This window comes from Lissotriton vulgaris, chromosome 4_1, assembly GCF_964263255.1.
Source record: "Lissotriton vulgaris chromosome 4_1, aLisVul1.2, whole genome shotgun sequence".
Classification (NCBI taxonomy): Eukaryota; Metazoa; Chordata; class Amphibia; order Caudata; family Salamandridae; genus Lissotriton; species Lissotriton vulgaris.
Window position 1 is genome coordinate 1,302,479,092 of NC_141691.1, and position 19,230 is coordinate 1,302,498,321.

The following is a 19,230-nucleotide window of genomic DNA, read 5'->3' on the forward strand; positions in this document are numbered from 1 at the left end:
ATGGAACCATAGAGGTAAGAGAGAACATGGAATACATGCTGGCATAACACTCCAAACAGAGATAACATTGAGATGATAGGCACAACAACTTTCTGTTCCTTGGGGCAGCCGGGGATCTCGAATGTGGCCAGGCCTTGGCCGAATTTTGTGTATTAATGAAGCAGTTTGGTGTGCCATTGGCACCGGGTAAGACGGTGGGTCCTGCGACTTGCCTCGAGTTTCTGGGGATCGAGTTAGACTCCAGTGAGGGTTGTTTTCGTTTACCAGCTGACAAAGTGGGGAAGTTCAGGGCAGCCCTGCAAATGTGTATAAATGGATCTAAAGTTACGCTGCATCAGTTACAGCAGTTGGTGGGACAGTTGAACTTTGCCCTGAGGGTTATACCGATGGCCCGCCCCTTTTCCCGTTCAATTGCCCAAGCTATGGTCGGCCTAAAGGAGGGTCATCATCGCACGAGACTATCGGCTGAGGTCCGCCAGGACATGCGCATTTGGTTAGCATTCCTGGCGGATTTTAATGGTCGAGTAGTCTGGAACAAACCGGCCGTGTCCTCTGAAGAGCTGGGGCTATGGACAGATTCGGCAGGTAGCATAGGTTTTGGTGCTATCTTCGGCACAAAATGGTCGGCACAAAGATGGCCGGCATGGTGGCATGACAATGGACTGACAAGTAATATTGCTTTCTTGGAACTTTTCCCCATTTTGATGGCCCTAAGAACCTGGCCCGAAGGGTTCAAAGATCACTCTGTGGTATTTTGGTCTGACAATATGACCGTGGTCGAGTGCATCAATAGCCAGGCAGCACAATGTAAACTGATTTTAAGACTGCTCAAAGAAATTGTTTTACTGTGTATGCAACTGAATGTGCTATTCAGAGCTAAACATGTCCCGGGGGTACTGAATCAGGCAGCTGATGCACTGTCTCGTTTTCATATGCAGGCTTTCTCGGGTTTCCTTCCCACAGCGGACCCAGAGCCGGCACCCTTTCCCGAAGCTCTCTGGTCTCTCGGTGCCCCGAACTTCGTCACCTCGTGGGAGAGAGCCTAGCACCAAGGACAAGGAAGGCATATGAAGGGGCGTTTCGGTCCTATTTGGCCTTTTTGGGGACTGATGGAGAGGGGCTTTGGGGCCACGAGGAATGGGTAGTGAATTTTCTGATGTCCTTACGTAGGGCTGGGAAATCGGTGGCTACGGCCCAGAGGCATCGTGCTGCCATTTCCTTTGTTGCCAGGGCTCATGGTATCCAGGACCCGACAGCGTCTTTCGTTGTACAGAAAGCGCTGCGTGGGTGGCAACGCCTTGAGGGTCGCAGAGTAGATGAGAGGCGCCCGATAGGTTTGGATAGGTTGGCCCAATTGTTGGCCACACTCCCTGCCACATGTTCATCTCAGTTTGAGACGGTGTTGTTCCGAGCCGCTTTTACGCTGGCATTTCATGGAGCGATGCGGGTAGGCGAACTGGTGGCGAGGAACAAACGGGATGTGACAGGGGGTTTGTGCCGGGAACACGTTCAGGTCAGAGGAGAGACAATGACTGTCTCCTTTGTCAGGTCCAAGACCGATCAAGATGGGATGGGTGACTGCATAATCATACCCAGGATTCCCGGGTCCTCCATGTGTCCAGTAAAGTGTTTAGAGAACTACCTAGCACGAAGGGTGGCATCATGGGGGGGGACCTTGTTGAGACACGCGGACGCCACCCCACTGACGAGATTTCAGTTTCAGCGGGTGCTTGCGATGTCAATTGCCGCTGCGGGCTTGAACCCGGGCGAGTTTGGGACCCACTCCTTTCGGATAGGGGCTGCTACGGAAGCTACAGCCAGGGGTCTTAATGTTGAACAAGTGAAACGAGTGGGGCGTTGGTCCTCCAAGTGTTATAAGAGGTATGTGCGGTTGCACATGTTGTGAAGCTGTAATGATGTACTCACGCTTCTTGTCTTTGTTTGGTTTTCAGTTGCGCAAGCCTACGAGGCGGGGCGGACTATGCAATCGACCCAACACCGGGCCAGCGGTCAGACATCACCGGCTGTGAAGAAGGAGATGTGGGTCGTGGGCCACTCATACGTGAGGCGTGCCGCGGACGTATTCAAAGCAGGTGACATGATTCACGTAGCTGGGGAATACGGGTACAGGGTGTCCTTCTACGGAAGAGGCGGGCTCTGTATTGACCAGTTTCAAGCATTTTTCGAGGGTTTGTTAGGGCGGACGAGGTCACCGCCGTCTATAATCATAGTGCATCTAGGGGGCAACGATTTGGTCACCACCGGTAGACGACTTCTCCTGGAGGCAATGCTTTCCACTGTAAGTTGGTTGGCGAGGAGAGTTCCGGGGTGCACAATTGCGTGGTCGCATATGATCCCACGAAAGGTTTGGCGAGGGGCTATTTCTGTTCCTGCTTTGAATCACTCTGTGAGGAAGCTTAATAACAAAGTGAGTAGGTTGTTCCGTTCCAGGACATTGCATTCTATTTCGCATGGCTGTATTAATGATGACAGTATGTATTTGGGGGATGGTGTGCATTTGTCTCGGGTGGGGAATGAGTTACTCATAGGAGACTTCTTAGCATGGTTAAAAACGTTAAAACATGACCTTTAGGTAGGAGCTTTGTGGGGGGTCCGTATAGCCGGTCAACTATCCGGCCTGTGGCGGTAAGGTCATGATCGGTGAGCACTAATTGGAAGATCCCTATGAGTGGGCGTCACCCAACACGGATGGGAGCGCTCGGGAGAGGTGGCCATTGGCCCCTCAACGGGGAGGCGGTCCCTTCTAAGGATGGGTCGCCGAAAGAAAAGGAAAGGCGGTCAAGGCCCCTTCCTGTGTAGGAGGGGTTACAGCCCCCTCCTGGGGAATTTCCCGGGGCCAGTGACGTCTGCGACGGCAGATGTGGTAAGTTGTGCGGGGTTTGGGGGGGTCTACGCTACCTTCTAGATACCTCACACGAGTCCTCGAACGACCTTTAAGTGGCGTCGAGTTTTATTGGTGCCCCCGTCAAGTCAAAGGGAAATTGGTAGTTGCACTTGAGGTACGCCTCAGTGCTGTCGCCCCTCACAAGTGGGGGGGGGTATTTCTGGTTAGGGATCTTGACACCGGTTACGACCTTGCCGTTGGCCCTTAAACGTTAGGATGTACAATTTCATAATTTCAAGTAAATGTGTGTAGGATGTTAGTTCGGCTAGGAGAACCTCTGTATTAGAGAATCTGTTAAGGTTAGCCAAACATCGCAATGTGGTAATGAAATTGTACATAATATAAAATGTTGATTTAATGTTTTAATTTTGTTTTAATAAATACGGCCGGGAGGGTTACTCCCTCCCTCTTCCAAAAAACTTCAAGAACTGTTTCCGGTTTCCCTCCTTTGGGGATTGTGTTGAGAGGGGGTGGCGGGTATCTCAGCCATATTGAAAGTATGTTCTTGGCATTGTTAACTTTATGCTCTAAACACTAAACTAATAGGCTCAATAAATATATAGCATACTATTGAAGAAATAGCAGATGATGAAGTGCTACCGATTGTTAACCCGGGATAGTTGGAAAGCTTATATTCAGCGGTTTACATTCATACTATCTTTATATTTCATCAACAAGACAAAACAAAAATGACCTCAATAAATTGCAATAAATAAGAGATTTAGTTACTTGGCGTTAGAACTTAGAACCATTAATAGATATTCCAGGAGCTTTCAGAATAATAATTAATTCTACAACTATATCACATGCATTCATCCAATCCTTCAAGCAGTGTTTGATCCAAGGTGATAAACAGTCAAAAATGAGACACAAGAAAAATTAATCTTTTTTCAAACAATTAAACTTGGCCTGTACAGGGATCGAACCTGTGACCTTGGCGTTATTAGCACCACGCTCTAACCATCTGAGCTAACAGGCCATTTTGCACAAATTCCTGGAAGTCCAGCATATGAAGAAGTGCTAATGATAGTTAACCCGGGAGATTTGGAAAGCTTAATTTCGGAGGTGTACCATGAAGTTATAAATATAAATTATCAACATGAAGAAACTAATATGACTTTAGAAAAATTACAATACAAAAGAGATTTTCATACTTAGTGTTAGAACTTAGAACCATTAATGTTTTTTCCATGTGTTTTAGCAATAAATAACAATTCATCACCTATATGCAATTGATTCATCTAATCATTCTATCAGCTTCCCCTCAAAGGAAATATAGACATACACATTATACAGAAGAAAATACATCTATTTTCAACATTAAAGGAGCATCACTTATTGGCTTGGAGACTGATTGAAAGTATGTCCTTGGCATTTTTAACTTTATGCTCTAAAGACTAAACTAATAGGCTCACTAAATATATAGCATACTAGTGAAGAAATAGCAGATGATGAAGTGCTACTGATTGTTAACCCGGGATAGTTGGAAAGCTTATATTCAGCTGTTTAAATTCATACTATCTTTATATTTCATCAACAAGACAAAACAAAAAATGACCTCAATAAATTGCAATAAATAAGAGATTTAGTTACTTGGCGTTAGAACTTAGAACCAATTATAGATATTCCAGGAGCTTTCAGAATGATAATTAATTCTACAACTATATCAAATGTATTCATCCAATCCTTCAAGTAGCTTTTGATCCAAGGTGATAAACAGTCAAAAATGAGACACAAGAAAAATGTATCTTTTTTCAAACAATTAAACTTGGCCTGTACAGGGATCGAACCTGTGACCTTGGCGTTATTAGCACCACGCTCTAACCATCTGAGCTAACAGGCCGGTCTGTACAAATTCCTGGAAGTCCAGCATATGAAGAAGTGCTAATGATAGTTAACCTGGGAGATTTGGAAAGCTTAATTTCGGAGGTTTACCATGAAGTTATAAATATATAATATCAACATGAAGAAACTAATATGACTTTCGAAAAATTAAAATACAAAAGAGATTTTCATACTTAGTGTTAGAACTTAGAGCCATTAATGTTTTTTCCATGTGTTTTAGCAATAAATAACAATTCATCACCTATATGCAATTGATTCATCTAATCATTGTGTCAGCTTCCCCTCGAAGGAAATATAGACATACAAATGATACTGAAGAAAATACATCTATTTTCAACATTAAAGGAGCATCAAGTATTGGCTTAGAGACTGATTGAAAGTATGTTCTTGGCATTGTTAACTTTATGCTCTAAAGACTAAACTAATAGGCTCAATAAATATATAGCATACTATTGAAGAAATAGCAGAGGATGAAGTGCTACCGATTGTTAACCCGGGATAGTTGGAAAGCTTATATTCAGCTGTTTACATTCATACTATCTTTATATTTCATCAACAAGACAAAACAAAAATGACCTCAATAAATTGCAATAAATAAGAGATTTAGTTACTTGGCGTTAGAACTTAGAACCATTAATAGATATTCCAGGAGCTTTCAGAATAATAATTAATTCTACAACTATATCAAATGCATTCATCCAATCCTTCAAGCAGCATTTGATCCAAGGTGATAAACAGTCAAAAATGAGACACAAGAAAAATTAATCTTTTTACAAACAATTAAACTTGGCCTGTACAGGGATCGAACCTGTGACCTTGGCGTTATTAGCACCACGCTCTAACCATCTGAGCTAACAGGCCGTTTTGCGCACACTCCTGGAAGTCCAGCATATGAAGAAGTGCTAATGATAGTTAACCCGGGATATTTGGAAAGCTTAATTTCAGAGGTTTACCATGAAGTTATAAATATAAATTATCAACACGAAGAAACTAATATGACTTTAGAAAAATTACAATACAAAAGAGATTTTCATACTTAGTGTTAGAACTTAGAACCATTAATGTTTTTTCCATGTGTTTTAGCAATAAATAACAATTCATCACCTATATGCAATTGATTCATCTAATCATTCTATCAGCTTCCCCTCAAAGGAAATATAGACATACACATTATACAGAAGAAAATACATCTATTTTCAACATTAAAGGAGCATCAAGTATTGGCTTGGAGACTGATTGAAAGTATGTCCTTGGCATTTTTAACTTTATGCTCTACAGACTAAACTAATAGGCTCAATAAATACATAGCATACTATTGAAGAAATAGCATATGATGAAGTTCTACCGATTGTTAACCCAGGATAGTTGGAAAGCTTATATTCAGCTGTTTACATTCATACTATCTTTATATTTCATCAACAAGACAAAACAAAAATGACCTCAATAAATTGCAATAAATAAGAGATTTAGTTACTTGGCGTTAGAACTTAGAACCATTAATAGATATTTCAGGAGCTTTCAGAATAATAATTAATTCTACAACTATATCAAATGTATTCATCCAATCCTTCAAGCATCGTTTGATCCAAGGTGATAAACAGTCAAAAAAGAGACACAAGAAAAATTAATCTTTTTTCAAACAATTAAACTTGGCCTGTACAGGGATCGAACCTGTGACCCTGGCGTTATTAGCACCACGCTCTAACCATCTGAGCTAACAGGCCGGTCTGCACAAATCCCTGGAAGTCCAGCATATGAAGAAGTGCTAATGATAGTTAACCCGGGAGATTTGAAAGCTTAATTTCGAAGGTTTACCATGAAGGTATAAATATATAATATCAACATGAAGAAACTAATATGACTTTAGAAAAATTACAATACAAAAGAGATTTTCATACTTAGTGTTAGAACTTAGAGCCATTAATGTTTTTTCCATGTGTTTTAGCAATAAATAACAATTCATCACCTATATGCAATTGATTCATCTAATCATTGTGTCAGCTTCCCCCCCCGAAGGAAATATAGACATACAAATGATACTGAAGAAAATACATCTATTTTCAACATTAAAGGAGCATCAAGTATTGGCTTAGAGACTGATTGAAAGTATGTTCTTGGCATTGTTAACTTTATGCTCTAAAGACTAAACTAATAGGCTCAATAAATATATAGCATACTATTGAAGAAATAGCAGATGATGAAGTGCTACCGATTGTTAACCCGGGATAGTTGGAAAGCTTATATTCAGCTGTTTACATTCATACTATATTTATATTTCATCAACAAGACAAAACAAAAATGACCTCAATAAATTGCAATAAATAAGAGATTTAGTTACTTGGCGTTAGAACTTAGAACCATTAATAGATATTTCAGGAGCTTTCAGAATAATAATTAATTCTACAACTATATCAAATGTATTCATCCAATCCTTCAAGCATCGTTTGATCCAAGGTGATAAACAGTCAAAAAAGAGACACAAGAAAAATTAATCTTTTTTCAAACAATTAAACTTGGCCTGTACAGGGATCGAACCTGTGACCCTGGCGTTATTAGCACCACGCTCTAACCATCTGAGCTAACAGGCCGGTCTGCACAAATCCCTGGAAGTCCAGCATATGAAGAAGTGCTAATGATAGTTAACCCGGGAGATTTGGAAAGCTTAATTTCGGAGGTGTACCATGAAGTTATAAATATAAATTATCAACATGAAGAAACTAATATGACTTTAGAAAAATTACAATACAAAAGAGATTTTCATACTTAGTGTTAGAACTTAGAACCATTAATGTTTTTTCCATGTGTTTTAGCAATAAATAACAATTCATCACCTATATGCAATTGATTCATCTAATCATTCTATCAGCTTCCCCTCAAAGGAAATATAGACATACACATTATACAGAAGAAAATACATCTATTTTCAACATTAAAGGAGCATCACTTATTGGCTTGGAGACTGATTGAAAGTATGTCCTTGGCATTTTTAACTTTATGCTCTAAAGACTAAACTAATAGGCTCACTAAATATATAGCATAGTATTGAAGAAATAGCAGATGATGAAGTGCTACTGATTGTTAACCCGGGATAGTTGGAAAGCTTATATTCAGCTGTTTACATTCATACTATCTTTATATTTCATCAACAAGACAAAACAAAAATGACCTCAATAAATTGCAATAAATAAGAGATTTAGTTACTTGGCGTTAGAACTTAGAACCAATTATAGATATTCCAGGAGCTTTCAGAATGATAATTAATTCTACAACTATATCAAATGTATTCATCCAATCCTCAAGTAGCTTTTGATCCAAGGTGATAAACAGTCAAAAATGAGACACAAGAAAAATGTATCTTTTTACAAACAATTAAACTTGGCCTGTACAGGGATCGGACCTGTGACCTTGGCGTTATTAGCATCACGCTCTAACAATCTGAGCTAACAGGCCATTTTGCACAAACTCCTGGAAGTCCAGCATATGAAGAAGTGCTAATGATAGTTACCCCGGGAGATTTGGAAAGCTTAATTTCAGAGGTGTACCATGAAGTTATAAATATAAAGTATCAACATGAAGAAACTAATATGACTTTAGAAAAATTACAATACAAAAGAGATTTTCATACTTAGTGTTAGAACTTAGAACCATTAATGTTTTTTCCATGTGTTTTAGCAATAAATAACAATTCATCACCTATATGCAATTGATTCATCTAAACATTCTATCAGCTTCCCCTCAAATGAAATATAGACATACACATTATACAGAAGAAAATACATCTATTTTCAACATTAAAGGAGCATCAAGTATTGGCTTGGAGACTGATTGAAAGTATGTCCTTGGCATTTTTAACTTTATGCTCTATAGACTAAACTAATAGGCTCAATAAATACATAGCATACTATTGAAGAAATAGCAGATGATGAAGTGCTACCGATTGTTAACCCGGGATAGTTGGAAAGCCTATATTCAGCTGTTTACATTCATACTATCTTTATATTTCATCAACAAGACAAAACAAAAATGACCTCAATAAATTGCAATAAATAAGAGATTTAGTTACTTGGCGTTAGAACTTAGAACCAATTATAGATATTCCAGGAGCTTTCAGAATGATAATTAATTCTACAACTATATCAAATGTATTCATCCAATCCTTCAAGCAGCATTTGATCCAAGGTGATAAACAGTCAAAAATGAGACACAAGAAACATTTATCTTTTTACAAACAATTAAACTTGGCCTGTACAGGGATCGAACCTGTGACCTTGGCGTTATTAGCACCACGCTCTAACCATCTGAGCTAACAGGCCATTTTGCACAAACTACTGGAAGTCCAGCATATGAAGAAGTGCTAATGATAGTTAACCCGGGAGATTTGGAAAGCTTAACTTCAGAGGTTTACCATGAAGTTATAAATATATAATATCAACATGAAGAAACTTATATGACTTCAAAAAAATTACAATACAAAAGAGATTTTCATACTTAGTGTTAGAACTTAGAACCATTAATGTTTTTTCCATGTGTTTTAGCAATAAATAACAATTCATCACCTATATGCAATTGATTCATTTAATCATTCTATCAGCTTCCCCTCAAAGGAAATATAGAGATACACATGATACAGAAGAAAATACATCTATTTTCAACATTAAAGGAGCATCAAGTATTGGCTTGGAGACGGATTGAAAGTATGTCCTTGGCATTTTTAACTTTATGCTCTGAAGACAAAACTAATAGGCTCACTAAATATATAGCATACTATTGAAGAAATAGCAGATGATGAAGTGCTACTGATTGTTAACCCGGGATAGTTGGAAAGCTTATATTCAGCTGTTTACATTCATACTATTTTTATATTTCATCAACAAGACAAAACAAAAATGACCTCAATAAATTGCAATAAATAAGAGATTTAGTTACTTGGTGTTAGAACTTAGAACCATTAATAGATATTCCAGGAGCTTTCAGAATAATAATTAATTCTACAACTATATCAAATGTATTCATCCAATCCTTCAAGCATCGTTTGATCCAAGGTGATAAACAGTCAAAAATGAGACACAAGAAAAATTTATCTTTTTTCAAACAATTAAACTTGGCCTGTACAGGGATCGAACCTGTGACCTTGGCGTTATTAGCCCCACGCTCTAACCATCTGAGCTAACAGGCCAGTCTGCACAAATTCCTGGAAGTCCAGCATATGAAGAAGTGCTAATGATAGTTAACCCGGGAGATTTGGAAAGCTTAATTTCGGAGGTTTACCATGAAGTTATAAATATATAATATCAACATGAAGAAACTAATATGACTTTAGAAAAATTACAATACATAAGAGATTTTCATACTTAGTGTTAGAACTTAGAGCCATTAATGTTTTTTCCATGTGTTTTAGCAATAAATAACAATTCATCACCTATATGCAATTGATTCATCTAATCATTGTGTCAGCTTCCCCTCGAAGGAAATATAGACATACAAATGATACTGAAGAAAATACATCTATTTTCAACATTAAAGGAGCATCAAGTATTGGCTTAGAGACTGATTGAAAGTATGTTCTTGGCATTGTTAACTTTATGCTCTAAAGACTAAACTAATAGGCTCAATAAATATATAGCATACTATTGAAGAAATAGCAGATGATGAAGTGCTACCGATTGTTAACCCGGGATAGTTGGAAAGCTTATATTCAGCTGTTTACATTCATACTATCTTTATATTTCATCAACAAGACAAAACAAAAATGACCTCAATAAATTGCAATAAATAAGAGATTTAGTTACTTGGCGTTAGAACTTAGAACCATTAATAGATATTCCAGGAGCTTTCAGAATAATAATTAATTCTACAACTATATCAAATGCATTCATCCAATCCTTCAAGCAGCGTTTGATCCAAGGTGATAAACAGTCAAAAATGAGACACAAGAAAAATTAATCTTTTTTCAAACAATTAAACTTGGCCTGTACAGGGATCGAACCTGTGACCTTGGCGTTATTATTACCACGCTCTAACCATCTGAGCTAACAGGCCATTTTGCACAAATTCCTGGAAGTCCAGCATATGAAGAAGTGCTAATGATAGTTAACCCAGGAGATTTGGAAAGCTTAATTTCAGAGGTGTACCATTAAGTTATAAATATAAATTATCAACATGAAGAAACTAATATGACTTTAGAAAAATTACAATACAAAAGAGATTTTCATACTTAGTGTTAGAACTTAGAACCATTAATGTTTTTTCCATGTGTTTTAGCAATAAATAACAATTCATCACCTATATGCAATTGATTCATCTAATCATTCTATCAGCTTCCCCTCAAAGGAAATATAGACATACACATTATACAGAAGAAAATACATCTATTTTCAACATTAAAGGAGCATCACTTATTGGCTTGGAGACTGATTGAAAGTATGTCCTTGGCATTTTTAACTTTATGCTCTAAAGACTAAACTAATAGGCTCACTAAATATATAGCATACTATTGAAGAAATAGCAGATGATGAAGTGCTACTGATTGTTAACCCGGGATAGTTGGAAAGCTTATATTCAGCTGTTTACATTCATACTATCTTTATATTTCATCAACAAGACAAAAAAAAATGACCTCAATAAATTGCAATAAATAAGAGATTTAGTTACTTGGGGTTAGAACTTAGAACCATTAATAGATATTCCAGGAGCTTTCAGAATAATAAATAATTCTGCAACTATATCAAATGTATTCATCCAATCCTTCAAGCAGCGTTTGATCCAAGGGGATAAACAGTCAAAAATGAGACACAAGAAAAATTAATCTTTTTTCAAACAATTAAACTTGGCCTGTACAGGGATCGAACCTGTGACCTTGGCGTTATTAGCACCACGCTCTAACCATCTGAGCTAACAGGCCATTTTGCACAAATTCCTGGAAGTCCAGCATATGAAGAAGTGCTAATGATAGTTAACCCAGGAGATTTGGAAAGCTTAATTTCGGAGGTGTACCATGAAGTTATAAATATAAATTATCAACATGAAGAAACTAATATGACTTTAGAAAAATTACAATACAAAAGAGATTTTCATACTTAGTGTTAGAACTTAGAACCATTAATGTTTTTTCCATGTGTTTTAGCAATAAATAACAATTCATCACCTATATGCAATTGATTCATCTAATCATTCTATCAGCTTCCCCTCAAAGGAAATATAGACATACACATTATACAGAAGAAAATACATCTATTTTCAACATTAAAGGAGCATCACTTATTGGCTTGGAGACTGATTGAAAGTATGTCCTTGGCATTTTTAACTTTATGCTCTAAAGACTAAACTAATAGGCTCACTAAATATATAGCATACTATTGAAGAAATAGCAGATGATGAAGTGCTACTGATTGTTAACCCGGGATAGTTGGAAAGCTTATATTCAGCTGTTTACATTCATACTATCTTTATATTTCATCAACAAGACAAAACAAAAATGACCTCAATAAATTGCAATAAATAAGAGATTTAGTTACTTGGCGTTAGAACTTAGAACCATTAATAGATATTCCAGGAGCTTTCAGAATAATAATTAATTCTACAACTATATCAAATGCATTCATCCAATCCTTCAAGCAGCGTTTGATCCACGGTGATAAACAGTCAAAAATGAGACACAAGAAAAATTAATCTTTTTTCAAACAATTAAACTTGGCCTGTACAGGGATCGAACCTGTGACCTTGGCGTTATTATTACCACGCTCTAACCATCTGAGCTAACAGGCCATTTTGCACAAATTCCTGGAAGTCCAGCATATGAAGAAGTGCTAATGATAGTTAACCCAGGAGATTTGGAAAGCTTAATTTCGGAGGTGTACCATTAAGTTATAAATATAAATTATCAACATGAAGAAACTAATATGACTTTAGAAAAATTACAATACAAAAGAGATTTTCATACTTAGTGTTAGAACTTAGAACCATTAATGTTTTTTCCATGTGTTTTAGCAATAAATAACAATTCATCACCTATATGCAATTGATTCATCTAATCATTCTATCAGCTTCCCCTCAAAGGAAATATAGACATACACATTATACAGAAGAAAATACATCTATTTTCAACATTAAAGGAGCATCACTTATTGGCTTGGAGACTGATTGAAAGTATGTCCTTGGCATTTTTAACTTTATGCTCTAAAGACTAAACTAATAGGCTCACTAAATATATAGCATACTATTGAAGAAATAGCAGATGATGAAGTGCTACTGATTGTTAACCCGGGATAGTTGGAAAGCTTATATTCAGCTGTTTACATTCATACTATCTTTATATTTCATCAACAAGACAAAAAAAAATGACCTCAATAAATTGCAATAAATAAGAGATTTAGTTACTTGGGGTTAGAACTTAGAACCATTAATAGATATTCCAGGAGCTTTCAGAATAATAAATAATTCTGCAACTATATCAAATGTATTCATCCAATCCTTCAAGCAGCGTTTGATCCAAGGGGATAAACAGTCAAAAATGAGACACAAGAAAAATTAATCTTTTTTCAAACAATTAAACTTGGCCTGTACAGGGATCGAACCTGTGACCTTGGCGTTATTAGCACCACACTCTGACCATCTGAGCTAACAGGCCATTTTGCACAAATTCCTGGAAGTCTAGCATATGAAGAAGTGCTAATGATAGTTAACCCGGGAGGTTTGGAAAGCTTAATTTCAGAGGTTTACCATGAAGTTATAAATATATAATATCAACATGAAGAAACTAATATGACTTTAGAAAAATTACAATACAAAAGAGATTTTCATACTTAGTGTTAGAACTTAGAGCCATTAATGTTTTTCCATGTGTTTTAGCAATAAATAACAATTCATCACCTATATGCAATTGATTCATCTAATCATTGTGTCAGCTTCCCCTCGAAGGAAATATAGACATACAAATGATACTGAAGAAAATACATCTATTTTCAACATTAAAGGAGCATCACTTATTGGCTTGGAGACTGATTGAAAGTATGTCCTTGGCATTTTTAACTTTATGCTCTAAAGACTAAACTAATAGGCTCACTAAATATATAGCATACTATTGAAGAAATAGCAGATGATGAAGTGCTACTGATTGTTAACCCGGGATAGTTGGAAAGCTTATATTCAGCTGTTTACATTCATACTATCTTTATATTTCATCAACAAGACAAAACAAAAATGACCTCAATAAATTGCAATAAATAAGAGATTTAGTTACTTGGCGTTAGAACTTAGAACCAATTATAGATATTCCAGGAGCTTTCAGAATGATAATTAATTCTACAACTATATCAAATGTATTCATCCAATCCTTCAAGTAGCTTTTGATCCAAGGTGATAAACAGTCAAAAATGAGACACAAGAAAAATGTATCTTTTTACAAACAATTAATCTTGGCCTGTACAGGGATCGGACCTGTGACCTTGGCGTTATTAGCACCACGCTCTAACCATCTGAGCTAACAGGCCATTTTGCACAATTTCCTGGAAGTCCAGCATATGAAGAAGTGCTAATGATAGTTAACCAGGGAGATTTGGAAAGCTTCATTTCAGAGGTGTACCATGAAGTTATAAATATAAATTATCAACATGAAGAAACTAATATGACTTTAGAAAAATTACAATACAAAAGAGATTTTCATACTTAGTGTTAGAACTTAGAACCATTAATGTTTTTTCCATGTGTTTTAGCAATAAATAACAATTCATCACCTATATGCAATTGATTCATCTAAACATTCTATCAGCTTCCCCTCAAAGGAAATATAGACATACACATTATACAGAAGAAAATACATCTATTTTCAACATTAAAGGAGCATCAAGTATTGGCTTGGAGACTGATTGAAAGTATGTCCTTGGCATTTTTAACTTTATGCTCTACAGACTAAACTAATAGGCTCAATAAATACATAGCATACTATTGAAGAAATAGCAGATGATGAAGTGCTACCGATTGTTAACCCGGGATAGTTGGAAAGCTTATATTCAGCTGTTTACATTCATACTATCTTTATATTTCATCAACAAGACAAAACAAAAATGACCTCAATAAATTGCAATAAATAAGAGATTTAGTTACTTGGCGTTAGAACTTAGAACCATTAATAGATATTTCAGGAGCTTTCAGAATAATAATTAATTCTACAACTATATCAAATGTATTCATCCAATCCTTCAAGCAGCATTTGATCCAAGGTGATAAACAGTCAAAAATGAGACACAAGAAACATTTATCTATTTACAAACAATTAAACTTGGCCTGCACAGGGAAGAAACCTGTGACCTTGGCGTTATTAGCACCACGCTCTAACCATCTGAGCTAACAGGCTGGTCTGCACAAATTCCTGGAAGTCCAGCATATGAAGAAGTGCTAATGATAGTTAACCCGGGAGATTTGGAAAGCTTGACTTCAGAGGTTTACCATGAAGTTATAAATATATAATATCAACATGAAGAAACTAATATGACTTTAGAAAAATTACAATACAAAAGAGATTTTCATACTTAGTGTTAGAACTTAGAGCCATTAATGTTTTTTCCATGTGTTTTAGCAATAAATAACAATTCATCACCTATATGCAATTGATTCATCTAATCATTGTGTCAGCTTCCCCTCGAAGGAAATATAGACATACAAATGATACTGAAGAAAATACATCTATTTTCAACATTAAAGGAGCATCAAGTATTGGCTTAGAGACTGATTGAAAGTATGTTCTTGGCATTGTTAACTTTATGCTCTAAAGACTAAACTAATACGCTCAATAAATATATAGCATACTATTGAAGAAATAGCAGATGATGAAGTGCTACCGATTGTTAACCCGGGATAGTTGGAAAGCTTATATTCAGCTGTTTACATTCATACTATCTTTATATTTCATCAACAAGACAAAACAAAAATGACCTCAATAAATTGCAATAAATAAGAGATTTAGTTACTTGGCGTTAGAACTTAGAACCAATTATAGATATTCCAGGAGCTTTCATAATAATAATTAATTCTACAACTATATCAAATGTATTCATCCAATCCTTCAAGTAGCTTTTGATCCATGGTGATAAACAGTCAAAAATGAGACACAAGAAAAATTAATCTTTTTACAAACAATTAAACTTGGCCTGTACAGGGATCGAACCTGTGACCTTGGTGTTATTAGCACCACACTCTAACCATCTGAGCTAACAGGCCGTTTTGCACAAAAGCCTGGAAGTCCAGCATATGAATATGAAAGTTATAAATATATAATATCAACATGAAGAAACTTATATGACTTTAAAAAAATTACAATACAAAAGAGATTTTCATACTTAGTGTTAGAACTTAGAACCATTAATGTTTTTTCCATGTGTTTTAGCAATAAATAACAATTCATCACCTATATGCAATTGATTCATTTAATCATTCTATCAGCTTCCCCTCAAAGGAAATATAGAAATACACATGATACAGAAGAAAATACATCTATTTTCAACATTAAAGGAGCATCAAGTATTGGCTTAGAGACTGATTGAAAGTATGTTCTTGGCATTGTTAACTTTATGCTCTAAAGACTAAACTAATAGGCTCAATAAATATATAGCATACTATTGAAGAAATAGCAGATGATGAAGTGCTACCGATTGTTAACCCGGGATAGTTGGAAAGCTTATATTCAGCTGTTTACATTCATACTATCTTTATATTTCATCAACAAGACAAAACAAAAATGACCTCAATAAATTTCAATAAATAAGACATTTAGTTACTTGGCGTTAGAACTTAAAACCATTAATAGATATTCCAGGAGCTTTCAGAATAATAATTAATTCTACAACTATATCAAATGCATTCATCCAATCCTTAAAGCAGCGTTTGATCCAAGGTGATAAACAGTCAAAAATGAGACACGAGGAAAATTAATCTTTTTTCAAACAATTAAACTTGGCCTTTACAGGGATCGAACCTGTGACCTTGGCGTTATTAGCACCACGCTCTAACCATCTGAGCTAACAGGCCATTTTGCACAAGTTCCTGGAAGTCCAGCATATGAAGAAGTGCTAATGATAGTTAACCCGGGAGATTTGGAAAGCTTAATTTCGGAGGTTTACCATGAAGTTATAAATATATATTATCAACATGAAGAAACTAATATGACTTTAGAAAAATTACAATACAAAAGAGATTTTCATACTTAGTGTTAGAACTTAGATCCATTAATGTTTTTTCCATGTGTTTTAGCAATAAATAACAATTCATCACCTATATGCAATTGATTCATCTAATCATTCTATCAGCTTCCCCTCAAAGGAAATATAGAGATACACATGATACAGAAGAAAATACATCTATTTTCAACATTAAAGGAGCATCAAGTATTGGCTTGGAGACTGATTGAAAGTATGTCCCTGGCATTTTTAACTTTATGCTCTAAAGACTAAACTAATAGGCTCACTAAATATAAAGCATACTATTGAAGAAATAGCAGATGATGAAGTGCTACTGATTGTTAACCCGGGATAGTTGGAAAGCTTATATTCAGCTGTTTACATTCATACTATCTTTATATTTCATCAACAAGACAAAACAAAAATGACCTCAATAAATTGCAATAAATAAGAGATTTAGTTACTTGGCGTTAGAACTTAGAACCAATTATAGATATTCCAGGAGCTTTCATAATAATAATTAATTCTACAACTATATCAAATGTATTCATCCAATCCTTCAAGTAGCTTTTGATCCATGGTGATAAACAGTCAAAAATGAGACACAAGAAAAATTAATCTTTTTACAAACAATTAAACTTGGCCTGTACAGGGATCGAACCTGTGACCTTGGCGTTATTAGCACCACACTCTAACCATCTGAGCTAACAGGCCGTTTTGCACAAAAGCCTGGAAGTCCAGCATATGAATATGAAAGTTATAAATATATAATATCAACATGAAGAAACTTATATGACTTTAAAAAAATTACAATACAAAAGAGATTTTCATACTTAGTGTTAGAACTTAGAACCATTAATGTTTTTTCCATGTGTTTTAGCAATAAATAACAATTCATCACCTATATGCAATTGATTCATTTAATCATTCTATCAGCTTCCCCTCAAAGGAAATATAGAGATACACATGATACAGAAGAAAATACATCTATTTTCAACATTAAAGGAGCATCAAGTATTGGCTTGGAGACGGATTGAAAGTATGTCCTTGGCATTTTTTACTTTATGCTCTGAAGACTAAACTAATAGGCTCACTAAATATATAGCATACTATTGAAGAAATAGCAGATGATGAAGTGCTACTGATTGTTAACCCGGGATAGTTGGAAAGCTTATATTCAGCTGTTTACATTCATACTATTTTTATATTTCATCAACAAGACAAAACAAAAATGACCTCAATAAATTGCAATAAATAAGAGATTTAGTTACTTGGTGTTAGAACTTAGAACCATTAATAGATATTCCAGGAGCTTTCAGAATAATAATTAATTCTACAACTATATCAAATGTATTCATCCAATCCTTCAAGCATCGTTTGATCCAAGGTGATAAACAGTCAAAAATGAGACACAAGAAAAATTAATCTTTTTTCAAACAATTAAACTTGGCCTGTACAGGGATCGAACCTGTGACCTTGGCGTTATTAGCACCACGCTCTAACTATCTGAGCTAACAGGTGGTTTTGCACAAATTCCTGGAAGTCCAGCATATGAAGAAGTGCTAATGATAGTTAACCAGGGAGATTTGGAAAGCTTAATTTCAGAGGTGTACCCTGAAGTTATAAATATAAATTATCAACATGAAGAAACTAATATGACTTTAGAAAAATTACAATACAAAAGAGATTTTCATACTTAGTGTTAGAACTTAGAACCATTAATGTTTTTTCCATGTGTTTTAGCAATAAATAACAATTCATCACCTATATGCAATTGATTCATCTAAACATTCTATCAGCTTCCCCTCAAAGGAAATATAGACATACACATCATACAGAAGAAAATACATCTATTTTCAACATTAAAGGAGCATCAAGTATTGGCTTGGAGACTGATTGAAAGTATGTCCTTGGCATTTTTAACTTTATGCTCTACAGACTAAACTAATAGGCTCAATAAATACATAGCATACTATTGAAGAAATAGCAGATGATGAAGTGCTACCGATTGTTAACCCGGGATTGTTGGAAAGCTTATATTCAGCTGTTTACATTCATACTATCTTTATATTTCATCAACAAGACAAAACAAAAATGACCTCAATAAATTGCAATAAATAAGAGATTTAGTTACTTGGCGTTAGAACTTAGAACCATTAATAGATATTTCAGGAGCTTTCAGAATAATAATTAATTCTACAACTATATCAAATGTATTCATCCAATCCTTCAAGCAGCATTTGATCCAAGGTGATAAACAGTCAAAAATGAGACACAAGAAACATTTATCTTTTTACAAACAATTAAACT

The 19,230-nt window shown here is 35.6% G+C and overlaps 5 non-coding genes across 5 annotated transcripts; all 5 read right to left on the bottom strand.

Moving 5' to 3' along the window:
• Positions 1 to 3,810: 3,810 nt before the first annotated feature.
• On the bottom strand, positions 3,811 to 3,884 carry TRNAI-AAU (transfer RNA isoleucine (anticodon AAU)). The gene has a single exon. It is a non-coding gene; the product is annotated as a tRNA-Ile (tRNA).
• A 790-nt stretch (positions 3,885 to 4,674) lies between these two features.
• Positions 4,675 to 4,748, bottom strand: TRNAI-AAU (transfer RNA isoleucine (anticodon AAU)). The gene has a single exon. It is a non-coding gene; the product is annotated as a tRNA-Ile (tRNA).
• Positions 4,749 to 5,537: 789 nt separating this feature from the next.
• On the bottom strand, positions 5,538 to 5,611 carry TRNAI-AAU (transfer RNA isoleucine (anticodon AAU)). The gene has a single exon. It is a non-coding gene; the product is annotated as a tRNA-Ile (tRNA).
• Positions 5,612 to 8,989: 3,378 nt separating this feature from the next.
• On the bottom strand, positions 8,990 to 9,063 carry TRNAI-AAU (transfer RNA isoleucine (anticodon AAU)). Its single transcript has one exon. It is a non-coding gene; the product is annotated as a tRNA-Ile (tRNA).
• A 2,514-nt stretch (positions 9,064 to 11,577) lies between these two features.
• Positions 11,578 to 11,651, bottom strand: TRNAI-AAU (transfer RNA isoleucine (anticodon AAU)). The gene has a single exon. It is a non-coding gene; the product is annotated as a tRNA-Ile (tRNA).
• Between the last annotated feature and the right edge of the window lie 7,579 nt (positions 11,652 to 19,230).